Genomic DNA, 19892 nt, shown 5'->3' on the forward strand with positions numbered 1-19892 from the left:
AAAATGGGCCAAAGAACTAAACAGACATTTCTCCAAAGAAGACATACAGATAGCTAACAAACACATGAAAAGATGCTCAACATCACTCATCATCAGAGAAATGCAAATCAAAACCACAATAGGGTAATCTTTAATTACATGAAATAGGAAAGGAGAATGATTTTAAAGGCAAACGACAAATCAGAGGTTGGCTCAGTGACCCAGAGTGGGAACAATAGCCTAGGATTTGACTTCTTCTCTACCACATACTTGTAAGACCTTGGTCATTTCATGACTCCAAACTTCATGTTCCTATACTAATGGCAAAGGGTTTCTATAAAAGCCTTTCTATATATGGGCCATAAAAATTGCTACAAATGGTGAGGCAGTCGTATAGGATGGATTTCATTTTGTAATGTCTCCATTTTTTCTTATTTTCTAACTGTGTACTCTCTTTCTGTACGTATTCAGGAGAAGGACACAGTTTTGGACAGAGTCCTATAACGCGTCACAAGTTGGGTTCTGGGGGGACACCGTTTGCGTTAAAATTCTAAGATGATATTTATATTGCCTGCTGAAAAAATCTGGAATAGATACCCACAAACTTTCGAAATTTACTTGGAAGCAGAGACGTGGTTAAGCAAGCATGTCTCACTCAGGTGTGACAAAGACCTGCCTACTAAGTCCTGTCCTGGATTCTCCTAGGTCAGCCTCCACCATCCAGCTTCATTTTATTGAAGCTGAATAAACAACACGAAACACACCCATTTTCAAATGTAAAACAAAAGAACAAAAAAGCCAAGAAGTCAGGTGTCTCTCGCTTCTGCTGGGATGCCATATGGACAACAAGCAGGCTACTGAACTACTCAAGAGCAAAATTATAACTTAAGAAAATTCATCCAAAACCAAAAGGGAACACAAACATAAAAATGAGAGTGCTTGATTTTTTAAAAGCTCTTTACACCTTTCTGTATTTGCCAAATGTTTAGTAATGAATTGGGCTTCCCTTGTGGCTCAGTTGGTAAAGAAACCGCCTGCAATGCTGGAGACCTGGGTTTGATCCCTGGGTTGGGAAGATCCCCTGGAGAAGGGAAAGGCCACCCACTCCAGTATTCTGGCCTGGAGAATGCCATAGACTGTAGAGTCCATGGGGTCACAGAATCGGACAGGACTGAGTGACTTTCACTTTTTTAGCAATGAATATATGGGATTCCCTGGTGGCCCAGATTGTAAAGAATCTGCCTGCAATGCAAGAGACCAGGTTTGATCTCTGGGTCAGGAAGATCTCTTGGAGAAGGACATGGCTATCCACTCCAGTATTCTTGTTGGAGAATCCCATGGACAAAGGAGCCTGATGGGCTACAGTCCATGGGGTCGCAAAAAGTTGGACATAACTGAGCAACTAACACACACTTTTATCAATGAATATATACTGTTCATAGTGGGGAAGAGGATGTTCACACTGTGGGAAAAGAAAGCTGATAAAACAATTATTCCAACAGTTATTTTAAACTTTAGAAAATCCTCTTCTTTCTTCATTCATGTGGTAAGTTGACTATAATAGATAATTCAAAACACTACATATAAAACAGTCTAATAACTATTACAAAACAACACATGAACAGGTACAAAACGTACAGAAAGTAAAGCTACATTGTTACGGGGGCCATAAAGAAAAGACAATGAAAATAATTATATGTGGTTAATGAGATAAGTTACTCAGGGAGACAGATGCAGTGTCATCCCCGACTCTCAGGGAGTCAGGACCACGGCCAGGTAAGGGGCAACCATAGCACTTCTGGCACCAAGCATCTTCTGTGACGCCTCAATTAAAAGCCTTGTTCTCTGCCTCTTCCCTAAGGCTAGGAGCCTGTGATCGAGGAGACTGTGTCTGTTTAGCATGGTCATCAGTGCTCAGGATGCACATACCTGTTAAATAGCCAGCTAATCACATATTGCCTTAAAAACTCAAAGTAACAGAATTAGAGTTGATTCAAGCAGTGCTAGTGCCAACGCAGGAGATGTAAAGAGACGTGGGTTTGATCCCTGGGTCAGGAAGATCCCCTGGAGAAGATAACTGTAACCCACTCCAGTATTCTTGCCTGGAGAATCCCATGGACAGAGGAGCCTGGCAGGCTACAGTCCATGGGGTCACAAAGAGTCAGACAGGACTGAAGTGACTTAGCACACATGCAAAGCACAATAGGCCCAAAAATACTGAAGCATACCTTTTTAAAAAATTATAAAATCTCTGCAGAACATTTGGGCTTCCCAGGTGTGTGCATGAAGTGTGAAAGGTGCTCAATTGTGTCCAACTCTTTGAGACCCCATGGCCTATACAGCCCATGGAATTCTCCAGGCCAGAATACTGGAGTGGGTAGCCTTTCCCTTCGCCAGGGGATCTTCCCGACCCAGGGATCAAACCCAGGTCTCCAGCATTGCAGAAGAATTCTTTACCAGCTGAGCCACAAGGGAAGTCCAAGAATACTGGAGAGGGGTTTCCCAAGTGCCTAGTGGTGAAGAATCTGCCAATGATGCAGGAGAGGCAAGTCCAATCCCTGGGTCAGGAAGATCCTCCATAGGAGGGCATGGAAACCACTCCAGTATTCTTGCTGGGATAATCCCATAGATAGAGGAGCCTGGCTCACTCCAGTCCATGGGGTTGCAGAGTCAGACATGACCGAAGTGACTAAGTACTCACGCATGCATGTGCAGAACTTGAAAGGTGTAAGCACCTATTTGTTTCTGCTAAGTGGAACTTAGTTTTTTGGTAATACAAATTATTACCCTTTTGTAAAGCACATTTAAGAGAATAATCAGAAATCCAATGAGTACTGTAAAAGTCCTTAAATAAGTCCACATTCTCTATAAAAAAAAAATTTAATTTCAAATAAGCACTTTATCAGAAGTATGGAGATGTTACTGTGTCACTTGGAGATTCTCCCTAAAATTTTTATTTTAAAATGTTTAATTATGTTAAAGTCATTCTGAAAAAGTGACTTCTCTGCACTTCATCTTAACGAAATAAAGTTCCAAGTCTTGCATTTTTCAACAGAAATAGTGATGCAAATTAGCTGTAAAGCATGACTCATGTCCCTGTGTCATTAATGTCAGTTCTATTATTAAACAGATTTATTTCAGCAGGAAGAAAGGATTCATTGGGTGCTTAAATGAATTATGATGATAGACGTTTGGTATATCGTTAACATGAAGCTGGAGTAACTATGTATTCCTGAGCAGCCCTGAGAAGCTTAAAGTCTATATTTCTTTTTACAACTTGATAAAACACTGCACAGTGAAGCTGCAGTTTATTCCGTAAGTCACCCTGATACAAACCCAGATTATGGTTTCAAGAAGTATGTAAATCTCTCTGTTCTAAAGGCAGGCAAAACTTGCAATAGGACCAGGATCTCCTTTTATCTTGAGAACTGCTAGACTGTGAGGGAAGTGATTTTTATAGTAACAGTTGTTAGAGCCAACGATATCGAAAAACCACAGCTGAGATATCCTCCATGCTGGGTTCCAGGACAGTAGCTGAGAATTACCTTCAAATGTCATCAAGGCCCATTTCCCTGTTTCTAGGCTTGAACTTGGGAGCTACACTCATCTCTGTTCTCAACCGTCTCTGTCAACACTCCCCCCAGGAACCTTACAGGTGGACGCACCCTGTGTCCACAGACAATAGGCGAACCCCCAGACCTGACTGCTACCTTAGGCTCCAGATCCACAGAGTCAATTGGTTCCGATATCTTCCCTGGGTACCTTTCTTTCTTTACCGTTAACATTACGAATTCATGCCCATCTTAGGATCTTGACACTAGTTGTTCACCTACCTGGAACATCCCTTCTTTTCACTCCTTTCTTATATGTCACCACCTTACAGAAGTCTTCCACACTGCTGATTAAAAATACAAAACAAATCAAAACACCCTGTCTGCCATGCTTAATTCTCTGACCTGGTTTTATTTAACCTGTATCACTTATCATGCTGTAAAATAGCAAAGGTATTTACTTACTTGTCACAGCCTGTATCCCCCACACTAGAATGGAAACCCCTCAAAGGCCACCAAACAGTATTCTAATTTACCAGCGCCCTTACATACCAGTTAGTACATATCCCCACTGTCTTGGATAGGCCTCATGTCTCATGTTCTCCTCTTATGTTTTATTCTCTCTGTGTAATCACAAAGGAGAAATATCTAAGAATCCATCTCTATGCCTTCATCCATCCATCCATCCATCCATCTGCTCACCTCTTTGCCTTGCCTTCCCTCTCACTTCACAACACCCATCTACAGTTCCCTGATCCCACAGGAAGTGGGATTCAGGATCTTTCAACCTCAGTTTCTGAACTTTAGCAGAATTTATAACAAAGACTTGATATATTTAGCCCAGGGCACTGCAGGCAATAAGGGCCACCTGGAGAGGAAGGTTGAACATGTGTTAAATGCATTCCTGGCCCACCTTTTGAGTCTATTTAAGGTAGTAAAAGGTCAACCATGGTTCAAGTTGACATTTACAGAAGAACAGGTGCTGTAGGAAAACATAATAATTCTGTGCTCCAATGTGAACTATAAGAGTGGCTTTCCAAATACATTAGTAAAAACAATGTACTTTAGGGAAAAAACGGAAGCTTCTAAATACAATGCCTTGAGAAAATGTATTTTGTGAAGGTATGTTGGAAACAGCCATTGAAATTCAAGGCGTTATAAATATTTAGCAGCAAAAAAATAATCTTGGACTGTTAGAAAGAAACCATTTAAAACCATGCGAAGATGCTGTGGATACTGTACAAATTGACACACATTTATTTCATTAAAATGCTAAAAAATGGTAACAATATATCTAGCTCAGAAAAATATTAGTTTGTATAAAGAGCCATAAAAAAAAAAATCAGAACATCTAAAATAATACCAACATCTAGCAGTCTTTTATTTGTTTTCTCCCACAGGAGTCACCTTTAATCAAGTCTTCCTAGATATCACAGTTGAAATAGAGTATTCCTCTTTTACTTCCTCCCAGAAATTCCTCCCCCCCCAAAAAAAATGTGACTGGAAAGAGTCCATGCTAAGTCAACCCTTTTATTATTTTCTCAATAAGTTTCTTCACTGCTCCTTTAGATTGTTTATAAAACACATGCACACGAAGAAATCAGTCAATGGGGCCTAAATAAACACATTTCTTAAATGTGTTAAATGCAGCTGGAACGTATAATGGACCCTAGGTCTTAAGGATTTCATAGGAACAGTAGCCTCGGTTCCCTGTGACCTCTCTGCATTACTGTAGGAGGGTGTAACAAAAGGCAATACCGACAACGATGCACATCTCTAAGTGGAAAGAGCTTAGCACTGCTCTGAAGGTGTGTTATCATCGGTTACATTATCAAAAGCTATCTTCTGTTTGCTTCAGGGGTGTGTGTGTGCGCGCGTGTGTATTAGTTGCTCAGTCGTGTCCGACCCTTTGCAGCCCTATGGACTGTAGCCCGCCAGGCTCCTCTGCCCATGGATTCTCCAGGCAAGAATACTGGAGGGGGTAGCCATTCTCTTCCCCAGGGGATCTTCCTGACCCAGGGATCGAACTCAGGTCTCCTGCGTTGCAGGCAGATTCTTTACTATCTGAGCCACCAGGCAAGCCCTCGATTGTAACCATCCTTTATACGAATGAAGAAAGTCATTCATGTCTCTGCGAAGGGCATGATTTTGTTCCTTGTTTTGGCTGAGTAATATTCTGTTGTATAAAAGTACCACACCTTCTTTATCCACTCCTCTGTCTATGGACATCTATGCTGCTTCCACATCCTGGCTATTGTAAATAGTGCTGCAAGGAACACTGAGGTGCATGCATCTTTTGGAATTATGGTTTTATCCAGGTATAGGATGGACACAAAGGGGTGGGGGGGAAGGAGGGGTGGGATAAATTGAGAGATTGGAAATTGACATAAACACACTACTATGAATAAAATAGATAACCAATGAGTACCGTGAATAGCACAGGGGAGGGGAAAAAAGAAGGTACAATATGTTTGCAGGACATATGTTAAGTTAACCTGAAAAATGCATTTGAATATACATTAGATGCTGACAAATACTGTTTGATTCCAGTTATATATGAGATAACTAGAACAGTCAAATTTACAGAGTCAGAAAGTACACCAGTAGATGTCAGGGGATGAGGAATGAGGGAAGGAAGGGGGACGGGGAATGGGCAGTTAGTGTTTAATGAGGACAGAGTCTCAGTTTAAAAGGTGAAAAACTCATGACATGGATGATGGTGAGAGCTGCATCCAACAATATGAGCACCCTGAGTGCCACTGAACTGTACAGCTAAATATGGCTAAAACAGCATGTTTTACATTATGTGACTTTTACCATAATAAAAAACATTAAAAATAAAAGTCATTCATATGAAATGTAAGCAAAATAAACTGTTTGGGTCTCCCTCAAACAATGTTATTATTATGCGATGATATTAAAATCAAAGATAACAGTTTGTTTCTTTAACTCAAATAATGATTTTATCAAGTCACTTATTCCACATGTGATATCTTACTCAGGATGGTCAAGGGTTCTTGTGCCAAGTTTCTGAGGAATAGTGTTCAGGATCCATTGGCTTTTGAAGAGAGTTTATGCTCTTTTCCATTTAGGTTTCTTGGCCTAACTCTACTATGTACAAGATGTAAACTGCTAGACGGGAGTAAATCTACTCTATAAACACAACACAGAATGTAAAATAGTGTGAAAACATTGTCTTAATAATAGGGCTCTGAATGAGGCCTTTGAGGATATACCAGCTGCGACTGATTTTTAAGGATGAAAATCAGGACTTTAGATATGAATGTACAAGAAGAGGCCAACTGCACAAACAAACGCTTTTGTAACAAAGCAATGTTCATGTCACTTTCAATGTCTAGAGGCTGATGCTTTTTGCCTGGCATTAACAGACATGGAAATTGTAGACATAGGGTATACTTTTAATTTTCTTTTGTATCATTTTCCTGCTGAGATTCTTTTAAAATAAAGATTCAGTTACATGTATAAGTGGTTCCCTCCTTAGTTCTTTTGCCCTGTGAACTTTTCTGCATTAGACATTAACAATCAAAGTAACTCTTCTGTGACAAATCCAGTCTTTAATCCATCCATTAACAAATATTTCAATTTCCTGCCCAGTAAGGCTGTCAGCATGCCAATATGCAATTTCAATAACATTGTTACCCTCTTTTTACTGTCTCATTTGCACTCTATTTGAATATTTTATTCCAAGTTGAACTCATTTTATAAGTTTATGAAAAACAGAAAAATGAAAGTCTCCATGGTAGTGACAAAATGCTTATCTAATAAGCGGAATACAATCAAGGCAAAGATGGAATTAATAGATATGCCAAATGAGGTAAATCTTTAGTTTTAACCAGATGATCATTGTACATCCGTTCCACTGGGAAGAAAAAGAACAAAAATTTTAAATGCATAAAAATGCTATAAATGTATTACTAAACATTGTATTTGATATTAAAGTGTAACTGGAAATTTTTAATAACATATTTTGGCTGTTAGAGAATAAAACATCCCTTGTAATTTATATTTTTAATATAATTTTATTTTACAGAGTCTTAGAAACATATAATATGCCAAAGTAGAAACTTGAAATGATGGAGAAAGATGACAGATGGAAATGAAGAAAGACTTTTAAAAAAACAGATGAACAAAAAACATTATTTTATTGAACCCTCAAATAAAAGTGATCACACAGAATTTCGGAGCAGAAGGACACACACCAGAGATCAAGTATTCAAGCCCTCATGGCATCACTGAAAAACTTGAGAGGCTGAGAGAATTTAAATACTCTGTTCAAAATCACCACTAACTCAGGTCTGATAATGTCCAAGTTCACAAGTTATTAGTGACCATACACAGTATCTGCTGGGGTCTTCAGAGAGCATGGAGAGAATACTAACAAACAGAAGCGGGGATTGGGCGTGCAGAGCAGAGCAAAGATGAAAGGTGAGGCGACAAAAGAGGAGAGGAAGGAAAGAGAGGAGCGAAAAAAGAAAGAGAAGATCGAGGCAAAGAAAGAAGGGGGCAAGAACGAACAGTCAGGGGCAAAGAGAGGTCAGAAAGGCTAAGACAGGACCAAAACATTAAAGGGCAGTAAGAAAAAGCAAAGGAATGGCTGAGACTGAAAGAAAAAATTAAAAAGGAAATCATTGGGGAACACTGTCAACAGTAACTTACTTTAAAAACACCTTAACTTTATTTTGCTTTACTCAAACAATTCAGGAGTTACATTTATTTGAGAGAGATGTAGATTTTTTAAAAAATCAATCAGGAAACAGCTGTTGAATGAGTCAGATGAGACTAAGCATTTAGAGGAACTCGCTGTTTACAGTGAAGCCATCATCGTTGTGCATGTATATAGATGACAGGCAGACACCCCACGGTGAGCAATTCTATCATGGCCATTGAGGTGGAAGATGCCACATCTTAGTGCTCTGGAAACTGCCTTTTCTTCCCCAAGTGAGTAATGCTTATACAATCTGAGAAGCAATGTAATGATAAATAGAGATCTAAAACTCTCTGAAATGAAAGCTGGATAACAGAAGTAGAAATAATGAGGTTCCAGTGACACTCTGGGGAAACCTTAGCTAACGCTATTTTATTGAACCCTCAAATAAAAGTGATCACACAGAATTTCAGAGCAGAATGACACACACCAGTGATCAAGTATTCAAGCCCTTCATGGCATCACTGAAAAACTTGAGAGGCCGAGAGAATTTAAATCCTCTGGCCAAAATCACCACTAACTCAGGTCTGATAGTGTCCAAGTTCACAAATTATTAGTGAACATACACAGCTGGGGTCTTCAGAGAGCATGAAGGGAATTCTAAGTAAAGGAACCTTATCCATTAATATCTGTTTGTATTTATCATTAGGTTCTTAACAATGAACTTCCTGAGAGCTAAGAACAATGCTAACCCCATATTCTCAGAGTAGAACACATTGGTGAGGACATCATAGCCAATATGTGTATGTTTAATGAATGGATAGTACACAAGCCTGAAGAGGAACTAAAGAGCCTTCTGATGAGGATGAAAGAGGAGAGTGAAAAGTTGACTTGAAACTCAACATTAAAAGAAACTGAGATCATGGCATCCAGTCCCATCACTTTATGACAAAGAAGGGGAAATACTGGAAACAGTAGCAGATTTTCTTTTCTTGGGCTCCAAAATCACTGCAGATGGTGACTACAGCCATGAAATTAAAAGACGCTTGCTCCCTGGAAGAAAAGTTATGACCAACCTAGACAGCATATTAAAAAACAGAGACATCACTTTGCCTTCAAAGGTCTGTATAGTCAAAGCTACGGTTTTTCCAGTGGTCATATATGGTTGTGAGAGTTGGACCATAAAAGGCTGAGCACCAAAGAACTGATACTTTTGAACTGTGGTGTTGAAGAAGACTCTTGAGAGTCCCTTGAACTGCAAAGGGATCAAAGCAGTCAATTCTAAAGGAACTCAACCCTGAATAGATCTATTGGCAGGACAGATGCTGAAGCTGAAGCTCCAATACTTTGGCCCCTTTATGTGAAGAGCTGACTCACTGGAAAAGACCCTGATGCTGGGAAAGTTTGAAGGCAAAAGGAGAAGGGGGTGGCAAAGGATGAGCTGGTGGGATGGCATCACTGGACATGAATTTGAGCTAACTCAAGAGAGAGTGGAGGTCAGGTGTGCTACGGTCTATGGGGTCATAAAGAGCCGAACAGAACTTAGAAACAACATCAGGGGCATGGAAGCACAAAGTGATAGCCTTACACAACATGACTGCGTAACTTTCATATTAAATTCTTTACAACAGGCTGCTCGAACTTCCCTGGTGGCCCCGTGGTTACGAATCCACTTTGTTATGCAGGGACACAAGTTTGATCCCCGGTCAGAGGACTAAAATCGCACACGCCGCAGAGCAACTAAGCCCTCGCATGGAAATTAGTGAGCTGGTGCCCCACAACCAGAAAGTCTGTATGTGTCAATGAAGGATCTCACGTGATGCAACAAGGATCCTGCGTGCTACAACTGAGACCCACAGCAGCCAAAGAAAGAACGCTATTGAAAAAATGTAAATATAGGTTGCTGCCAGTAACATGGAGGTTACACCAGGCCCTACGCCAGTCCTCGAGAGACTGCCCACTACCACCATACCTTCCCCAAGGATGGGCTCAGCCTACAAATTATTTGACACATAGCTCAGAAGATAAATGGCCTGTGCCTCTAGGGGACATCTGGCCTCACTCTTAAGGACAGTGTGAAAAATAAAACACAAACTGGGTAGTAATTAGATGTCCCCTGAGGAAAAGCTTCCTTGTATTAGCCATGATCATGTGACTCAAGCAAGTCCCAAAGTAGACGTGTCCAGCGGGTGAATATCCCTTATTTTTGGATCATCTCTCCAGCCCCGGCTCACCTTCCTCACAGCATCACAGCGGCTCAAAACATCGTTTGCCTCCCTCAACCCCGTCCCTAACCTCTTACATATGCTAGCCTCTCAACTCCTCAAAAACTCTCCTTTCCTAATTGAAATTAACTGGCTCCCATTCAAATTCAGCTCCACGCGTCCTCTTTCCACTAGAGCCCACCATTCCCCACCTCCAGGATCAGCCACCCAGAGTACTCATCTCCCAACAGGCAGATGCCAATCTGCTTTGGAGCCCAGCTCTACTTTGCAGGCTGGTAGGAAGGAAGAGGCACCTGTAGGCCCCAGCATGTTTGCTCAGAGAAGTGTTGGTGGATTTAATTCTTGATGAAGCATAGGTGATATCTGTATAAATTTTAACCCATGGTATCCTTAAAGTCCATCATTTAAAATTGTGTTCCCATGGTGGTGGCAGTGGGGGGGAGGGGGTGGCATTCTAATAGATTTTCAATAAATTCACCAACAAAGTCCGAAAATACCTCTCACTTCCAAGTTAGAAATAATTAAATGATCAAAAGTATATTTAAAACACTGTGTTTCACAGACTCTATGAAACTGTGAAACATTCCTGCAACACTTACATTTGGCAAGTTACAGAGGGAGAGACATGAACTTACCTAACTAGCCACACAAGCACAACTTGTAACTTCACAATAATTAGTTAAATTAAGCTAAGTGTGGGGCCTTTTCTAAAGGTCTCCTCCCACCAGATTTATATTATAGAAGAGGCCTGATTTACTGGAATCACATTTTCACCATAAGGTTCTCCAAACTTGAAGGCTCCTTCCTTTCCCAGCTTGGAAACCCAGTCGTGTGATGCAACTGGACAGGAAGCAGGAGGCGAGTTGTTGCAGGGTGACTAAGTCACGATCAAGAAAAGCTCTACCACAAACTGTAAGGAGTATGGGAGCAGGAGGCGATAAAATAGAAAGAATAATAAATTAACTAACCCATCCCAAAGAGTTTAGTCAGTTATGGTTAAAGCAACCTCCAAAGAGTGATCACAAAAAACATCCCTGAGTCAGCAGCAAGAGGTGTGGTTTGTCTTCCTGTGTGCAATCCCTTTCAGCAGTTGTTCAATGGGTGATGCTTCCCACAATACATTCTGAGCATCTGGGGTCTAGAATGTGCCAACTTGAAGGGCAGGATCCACCCAGCCCCTCAGGCAGGCTCTGCTGGGTGCAGCCAGCATCCTTCACAGGTGTGCACACCACGTGCGCTGTAAACTCAAAAGCAAGGGACGCAATTTTGACTGGAAGGTGTGTGGGGGCCTCTATCACTCCGGGAACAGTAGGAAGACAGGGAGAAATCAAACAAAACCAAGGACCCAGCCCACCCCTACCCGATCTGGTTTCACACCACTCCCCCTTCTTTGGTTATTCTGGAAGACCAAAAAGACTGGCTTTCTCTTTCCTCACTGTTTCCTATCCTATTTCTCGTCAAGTCTGATTCAGCGCCAATCATGGATTTCCCCCGGGCTCTGCCTGTGTTGGGGATGAGACAGGAGAGAGGGGAGGTGCCTGGCCCTAACCTGGCAGAAGAATCCCCAGGGGACTCTGGAAAGGAGCCGTGGCACATGCAGCCTTGTCTTGACTCCTGGCCACCAGCGCGGTCTTTTCTACTGCTCTGGCCTCCTTGGCTCTTGAAGTGAAGTGAAGTGAAAGTCGCTCAGTCGTGTCCGACCCTTTGCGACCCTGTGGGCTATACAGTCCATGGAATTCTCCAGGCCGGAATACTGGAGTGGGTAGCCTTTCCCTTCTCCAGGGGATCTTCCCCACCCAGGGATCGAACCCATGGTCTCCCACATTGCCGGCAGATTCTTTACCAGCTGAGCAACCAGGGAAGCCCTAAGCCCTTAGCTCTTAGCTCCACCACATAACCGCATCCCTCCGGGCACAGTCCCCAGGCAGACCTGCGCTCCAGGACCGCCAGCTTCTTCCCTATAAAGCACTGTTGTGTCTTCACTCACTGTAATTCCGACGACTGAACGTGTGAACACACACGTTACCTGCCTCCTCACCACCCCCACCCCCATGGAGGTGATCGTTCTCCCAACAGGAGACAAAGAACAGGCCTAACGTCTCCATGCTACTCGCCGGCAGTAATCGCCTCTCCTCTGGAGGCCACCAGTACCCACAGCAGCGGTTCTCAGACTCTGATAGGGAGCAGGACGACCCGGCGAGCTTGTCAAGGTCACAGACCCAGGGGCCGGGAAAAGTTTCTAAAGTCTGGACCCCGCTGAGAGCAGAAGCGGAGCCCACACAAATGGGAGAGGGAGTCCGGGCAAACTTGGATTTTCCTTTCTGAGCTCGGTTCCCCACGCGGGATCTGAAGTACACCCACCGGCGGTGCGGCCGCGCCTCCCGCACACGCGCCCCTCCGGGACCCCCCGCGACCCCCGGCGCCGCGGACCCCGGCGCCGCGAGGAAACGGGATCCAAAACCCATCGCGGGCGGCGCGGGTCCCTGGGGAGGCCGAACGCGGCCGGCCGGAGACGGAACTTTGCAAACTTCCTAACCCGAGAGCCCAGAAAAGCAGAGAAAGCCGAGGACCCAACTCTGCACGCCCGCGACCGTCCGGTCCGGCGCGCGCGCCCTCCCCTCCCGGCCGCCTGGGGTGCCGGCGGTCCCCGCCGCCGTCGTCGCCCCGCACCTTCCAGGGAGGCTCGGGAGCAGGGACCCCACTCACCGCCGGGAGCGCCCCGCGCCGTGCACCGCCGCGCCCGCGCCGAAGGTTCGCGTCCCAGGAGGCCGAGGGCGCAGGAGGCGGGGAGTCACCTGCGCGTCGGGCGGCGGAGGGCCGCGCGGGCCCGCCCGGGCCGCGCCTCCCGGGCCCAGGTGCCGCGCCGGCGAGGGCGGGGTGGGGACGGGTTGCAACAGGTCCCGCGCCGGGTCGCACCGCAGCGCGCGCAGCTGGCCAGCGTCCCGGAACCTGTCCGAACTCAGACATCCAGCCCTCGGCCGGCAAAGTAGAAAACCCTCTTTTTCTGTCCGCCCTCGGGGCTACCCAGTCTCGACAGGTCCGGGCATCCGGGCCCGGGTGAGCAGACCCCCGGAGGCCGACGGCGCTCACCTGGCCGGGGGTGCGCGCGTGGGGCGGCGGCCGGCCCCCCTTCCCCTTGCCCTCCCGGCTCAGGAATGCGGGGGGCGGCGCGGTGGGAGCCGGGCTGGGACCACCCCCGGGGACCCGGCGGACTCGGCTCCCGGGAGGGAATGCTTATCAGGAGCCGGCCTTGCAGACCCTACCCCGCCGCCCGCCGGAGTGTGTCCGGGCTTGGAGAAGAGCAGGCAGCAGAAAGGTGTCAGACAAAGTGCTTGCGAAGCCACCTTTTTGGAAGAGAGAAGAATGTTAAGTATTTCAGAGATGTGGGACTGTCTTTGGATTGTCCTGGCTACTGACTTGGAATGAAAGGAAGACCTGAGCGAAAAGCAGGTCACTCGGTGGGGTGCCATGGAGCAGTGCTGTGGACCCAGAGACACTCTCCTTTGGTTTGAATATAATTGCAGCAATTAATAAAACGAATTTTATATTTTGTCGTCTACATCTCAGTAAATCTGTTTCGAGTGTTTCTAATAAGTGTATCATCGCGTTGTCTTCAAGCTCTAGCCATTTGCCATAAGTGTTAAGAATGCATCCTAGTAGAGAGAAAAAGGAATCTTTAGGAAAAAATAGGCATATTTTGAACTTCTGGCGTGATGTGTCAATTATCATAAGCTGGCACTGACTTTTTAAATGACTTTTATGGTTATTTTGCCCAGAATAAATCACTTGGGGAAAATGCTAAACTGTTGAGATTTGAGTTAGGTCCTCCTGAATGATGAGTAGATACAGGCAAATGAAATTTACATTTTCTAGATGTTGAAACAGAGCAAAGGACAAAGGTGGAAACTAACAGTAAGTCCCACCACATCGTAAAGCTAAGCTTCCAGATTGCGCTATTTATGATCTGTAGTCTCTTTTCTTTAACAGCAAGTAGAGAATATTCTTGTTTTACACATTTAACTTCTTTCTTCTCTTTCTGCCAATTCCCATGTTTCACTTTTTAATATTTTTGCAATTCTGCTCTTCATTTTTCTCATGCCATCTTCTGACTCACTCAGTCCCTGTTCTCTGTGTGGATTTTCATTTACTGTGAGCAGCTGGTTTAGTCCCTAAGGCGTATCTGACTCTTGGACCCCATGGATTGTAGTCCGCCAGGCTCCTCTATCCATGGGACTCTCCAGGCAAGAAGACGGGAGTGGGTTGCTGTTTCCTTCTCAAATATAAGCACCGGAAACTATGTTAATAAATATATGCTTATCTTATTTTAAAAACAGCAAGAGTATTTAGACTAAACAAATTAAAACGGCCCATAGGAAGTTGAATTTTATTGATATGCATTCATACATAAAGTAAGTGAAATCGCAAAGAAGGATATCTACTAAGGTGTTAATTATTCAAAACAATAAAAGAGAGGAAACTATAAGTAGAGAGGAAGAATCTATTAAAGGTCTTTTACTGAAGGCTTTCTGTCTTTAATGGGTTGAGAGACTGTATCAAATTGACATGACACCTTAAGGAGCCTGCGAGCTAGATGAGATGGGAGACATGTACAGCAAACAGAACTAGCATGAGCCAGTGAGAGGAACTTTAAGTGGAAAGCTCCGGGTGCTTTCCAGGCAAGAGGAACAAATGATTGACTGCTTAGATCATTGGGGAATGCAAGCAGAATTTCACAGAAAGCGTTGGAGTTTGAATTGAGTCCTGACTGATAAGCAAACTCGACAGAAGATGGAAGCTGACATCCAACTAGATGCTGAGATCACAGAGTAAAGGTTAGAGGCGAGAGAGCAAAAGTGAGTTCTGGGGCCCTGCACAGAAGTGGCGCACACGGCCGTGGTTGCGGCAGGCCTGTGCTGGGAGGTAAGTTTAGGAATAAAGTTACAGATATTTCCTCACCTGCAGAATGAGATCATGGTTATTTACTGCCTAGGATTGCTGTAAGAATTATGAATTAGGAATAGCACTTGTAAAGCCCTTATCTGGGCACGGAAGTGTGGTAATAAGTGGCCACTATTGTTATAGTTGGGCTTCCCTGGTGGCTCAGAGGTTAAAGCATCTGACTGCAATGTGGGAGACCTGGGTTCGATCCCTGGGTTGGGAAGATGCCCTAGAGAAAGAAATGGCAACCCACTCCAGTATTCTTGCCTGGAGAATCCCATGGACAGAGGATCCTGGTGGGCTACAGTCCACGGGGTCCCAAAGAGTTGGCCACGACTGAGCGACTTCACTTTAATTGTTACACTTGGGCTCAGATTGTGAAGATTCCTGATTGTAAAGCTGCAAAGCACAGACCTGGTATCTACTGATGGTGAAATAATGACTAATCTCATAGTTGTTTCCCATCCAGATGAATTCTAGAGTGTAAGAAAGAGCAGTTGGGCCAGCTGTGGTCTAAAAAGGGTGGCGGGGTGGCAACAGTAACAACAGAAAGAAGACCAATCTGACAACCATTGAGGCTGAAGATCAGTGTCATGTGGGGTCAGAGTGGATGTGGAAGTTCAAAGGAATGAAATAAGAAATAACCAGAGTAGCTAAAAGTTATCAGTAGGGAAAAGGAAAGAAATAAACTAGCTCTGTATGGGAAAAGTAGGTCTTCCTACTTTTGAGAAACAGGGTCATGTGAAATTTATTTCTGAGATGATGGGGACCTCTCTAAATCTATAAACATTGCGAAAAGGAAGCAGCAGAGGATAGAAAGATCAGTGGTGAGGAACAAGATCCAGGCAGTGCGGGAAAGAACACATAAACCTCAGTCCTTCCCTGGAAAACTGCACTTAGTATGCTATAACCTTTAGTTTTTTAACAGTAGCATAGATTGAAACCAGGAACTAAAAGTAGAATTTTACAAACAATTTTATACTTAAGAAATAACAAACAAGATGAGTGAGAAGATGGTTTTTATGACTAAGAGGATCCGAAGACAATATTTATTGATCAAACAGCGAGTCCGTCTTTACCCCATTCCACAAAATTTAGGCTGAGGTCCAAGAACGAAATAGTGGCAATGTCAAATTTCATTCAACAGCGCTTGATCTATCTCCCATACTGAGTTCACATACACAAGGCATTTCAAAACAGTATGAAGTATTTTTTCTGACCCTCAAAGTACTTATAATTTCATTGAGAATATAAACTATAATGAAATAGAATAACAGAGTAACATATAGATGCACAAAAGTATGCATAAAAGTAAGAGAGAAATCATAGAAGAGAAAAAACAACAAAAGTTTATTGGAAAATCAGAAAATTTATATTCTCAGTGACTATTTTTTTCTGTTTATTTTGCTTTTAACAAAACTGTGTTCCTTCAAAATGTCTTAGAAAAATGATATGAAGCAATTTCAATGAATTACTATATTTCAGTCATTATTTATAGATCAAAGGAGCACTAAGCTTCCGGTCCTTTCAAGAGCTTTAAAATAAACACTTTAGTGCACTTTAAGGCAATGCCTTCCAGGCAGATAAAGCCATTGATACAGAAAGAATGTCACATCTAACAATAAAAAACTAGTTGTGCTTATCAATAACATTTTCCCCTAGTACTTTGGGGAAAATTAAGAAGGAAAATTCCTATCATTGTTGGGCAAATACTGTTGGGTGAATAATCACACGAGTTTAATTGTCCTATGACATTTCATGTATGACTAGTGTGGAAATCATTGAAATGAACATTTTATCTATGTTCCACATTTAATTTGTTTCATCAGGTAAGTGTCATTAACTCAACACATATTTATTGAGAACTTTCTGTAGGAAAGGCATCATACCAGACATTAGTTAGGGCAGAGGGTGGAGAGTTAATTAGGCATAGTAGGTATACCTAGAAATCAGCTGTTTATCTGAATCTTTGATGTGTGTGTGTCTGTGTCTGTGTATGTTCATGTGTGTGTAAAGATGGAAAAATTTTAAATACAATTTAAAGTCCAAAAAAATGCTGTGATTCTTTGTGAAAAGAGGTATGGAAAAATGCAGTTATATATAAGTAGGTGCATATGTAGATTAATCATAGTTTTTCTGTTTTGTTTCCACCACTAAATTCTTTTAGAAGGATGGGAGATGTCAAGTATTATTGTACTTTGTACTTCCTCCATTCCTTGAAATTATGGTGTATTACTGTGTAATTATTTTTTCAATCTAGAAGTAAGTATAAAAGGTTAGATAATTGTAATAAATTATTTGAGGAAGTGAGGTAAAGAGAAACAAAATGGTAATTAAAATGCAGAAAAGTATCCTCTTATATTTTTAAATAGCCCATTAGGTCCTACCTTCTTACAAATGCATTTTCTCTTCAATTTGGGCAGAACAAATAGCCTGCTTACATTTTTTATGACCTCCACACATAACTTTAAAAATCTTACCAGTATTTACTAACAAAATACATAATCATGCAATGAAATAGAGGGACAGAACATGTAGTGATGCTAACAGAAGATATTTAATGAAATGTACTGATTATTGTGCTTACTTTTTTTTTTTCAATTTTCATTAGTGGAAAACACTATTTGCAAAGATGTATGAAAATTGTCCAGTTTAAATATCTTTTAAAAGTCTTCACTTGTGAAATGTCATTAGCTATTTTATCATTCTTATGGATGAATATGAGTCTCCTAAGGCAGTTTAGAGTGGCAATATGCAGCAGCCACCATCACCAGTGTTATTAACATAATCACTAACATTCATCACTCTCCTATGTTGTATGAATTATTTAGGAGACACATCAGTAGTGATTGTTCTAGGTGTTCTCAAGGTCATTCATACCTGGAGTGGATTTCACAGGAGCAGTTGAGGTCTGAGGTGTAGCTTGTACTTTTGCAGTTAAAGCAATGAGGGGGTGGGGAGTGTGAAAACAGTAGCAAACTGCCAATCCTACTGCCTTTTCTGGAAGGTCTAATTTGGGACTGTCTGCAATCCTATATCCCTGTCTCCCAGACATACCACATTTATTTGCCCTTCATCCCTTTGCCCACACCTGCCCTGTGGATCTCTATCCTGTGATGCCCGCCCCCTCTCCTGCGTTCCCTTCTGCCTCTCTGCAGGCTTGCTCATCACCCATCCCTATTCTTACAGTGTCTAATTCTAGCTTGACTAGTGTGGACTTCTTAAAATTCAAAAGCCTTCATCTCTTTACTACTTCTCTGCCAAAAGTGTGCAACCTTATACAATAAGTCTCCTACATATGAAGCTTAAAACTGCGAATTTTCACAGATGCTGTAAGATTGAGTGGAAGCAGCGTGCCCTCTGCCTCCAATTGCCGACAGTCCTTCAGCTCCAAGGTCTCCCACCCCCTCTCCCTCCTCCAGTGACTCTTCCTGCCTGTTCATTCAACGCCAGCCCTTGCATGCCAGCTGTTGGGCTACTGTGCTTTGTACTATAAGATTAAAAATGTTTTCTTCACTTTTGTGTTAGTTTTTACGTATTACTTATGTGAAAAGTATTATAAACCTATTACAGTGCAGTACTATGTAGCCGACTGTACTCGTTGGGTACCTGGCTAACTTTGTTGGACTTAATGAACAAATTGGACTTACAAATGGCAGTCTCAGGATGGAACTGGTTCTTATGTAGGGGACTTGCTGTAACATTCTTTTATTTTTCCACTAGCCACAATGTTGCAATAAATGTCTTTGTGCATTTAAGGAAGGTCTGCTATGAGCCTCTCCTTTGAGTTAAATGTTACCCTTTCTTCCACTGGGAAGATTTCCTGGCTTTTTAGACTGGGTCAGTTCTACCTTTGTATATTTCCATGTGGTTTTTCTTCCTGAAAACTATGGTAATTATATTTTCTAAATAATTTATTTAATTATTTTATTTCTGGCTGTGTCAGGTCTTAATTGTGGAACCTGGGGTCACTGATTGAGGAGGACAGATTTAGCTCCCTATCAGCTTATGGGCTCTTAGTTCCCTTACTAGGGATTGAATCCATGTTGCCTGCATTGGAAGGTGAATTCTTAACTCCTGGATCACCAGGGAAGTCCCAGTAGTAATTATAATTTTAAGTTTATTTATGCAATTGTTTCATTCCTTTAGTTTCCAGGGAATAAGCTTCTATCTGTTCCTGTCCACTACAGGACCCCTGGTGCATAATAAGGGGTTCAAAAATATATGACTAATGGAGAGATGATGAGATGGTGGAGGAGTAGGTGGATGTGGAATACTTCTCTCTCCATGGATGCATCAAGAATACATCTTCAGATGCAGAGGATCCCACGGAGCACCAACTGAGAGCTGGCAGTATCCCTGACCACCAGAAAGAAATATATAGATCCACCCAAAACTTGGTAGGATGAAGGGAGGAAGGGAAAAAGAGGGGGAGAATGAGACTGGACCTGCTCCCAAAGGGTGGAGGAACTGAAGCAGGGGTGAGATCCCCATGTAGGAGCAGTAGTTTGGGGCAGGGCAGAGGCATCTGAG

At 42.8% G+C, this 19892-nt stretch overlaps 1 protein-coding gene across 2 annotated transcripts in view; it reads right to left on the reverse strand.

Annotated features, from left to right (window-relative positions):
- The window catches only part of FAM83B (family with sequence similarity 83 member B), a 109108-nt gene extending 95847 nt beyond the window's left edge, over positions 1-13261 (reverse strand). The window contains exon 1 of one of the 2 annotated variants that reach the window (XM_065913132.1): positions 13128-13261. The gene's annotated coding sequence lies outside the window, so the exon portion shown is untranslated. The remainder of the gene's footprint in view (positions 1-13127) is intronic. The other variant, XM_065913133.1, reaches the window with a different exon arrangement.
- Positions 13262-19892: the final 6631 nt, after the last annotated feature.

Source organism: Muntiacus reevesi, chromosome 20 (genome assembly GCF_963930625.1).
Source record: "Muntiacus reevesi chromosome 20, mMunRee1.1, whole genome shotgun sequence".
Taxonomy (NCBI): Eukaryota; Metazoa; Chordata; class Mammalia; order Artiodactyla; family Cervidae; genus Muntiacus; species Muntiacus reevesi.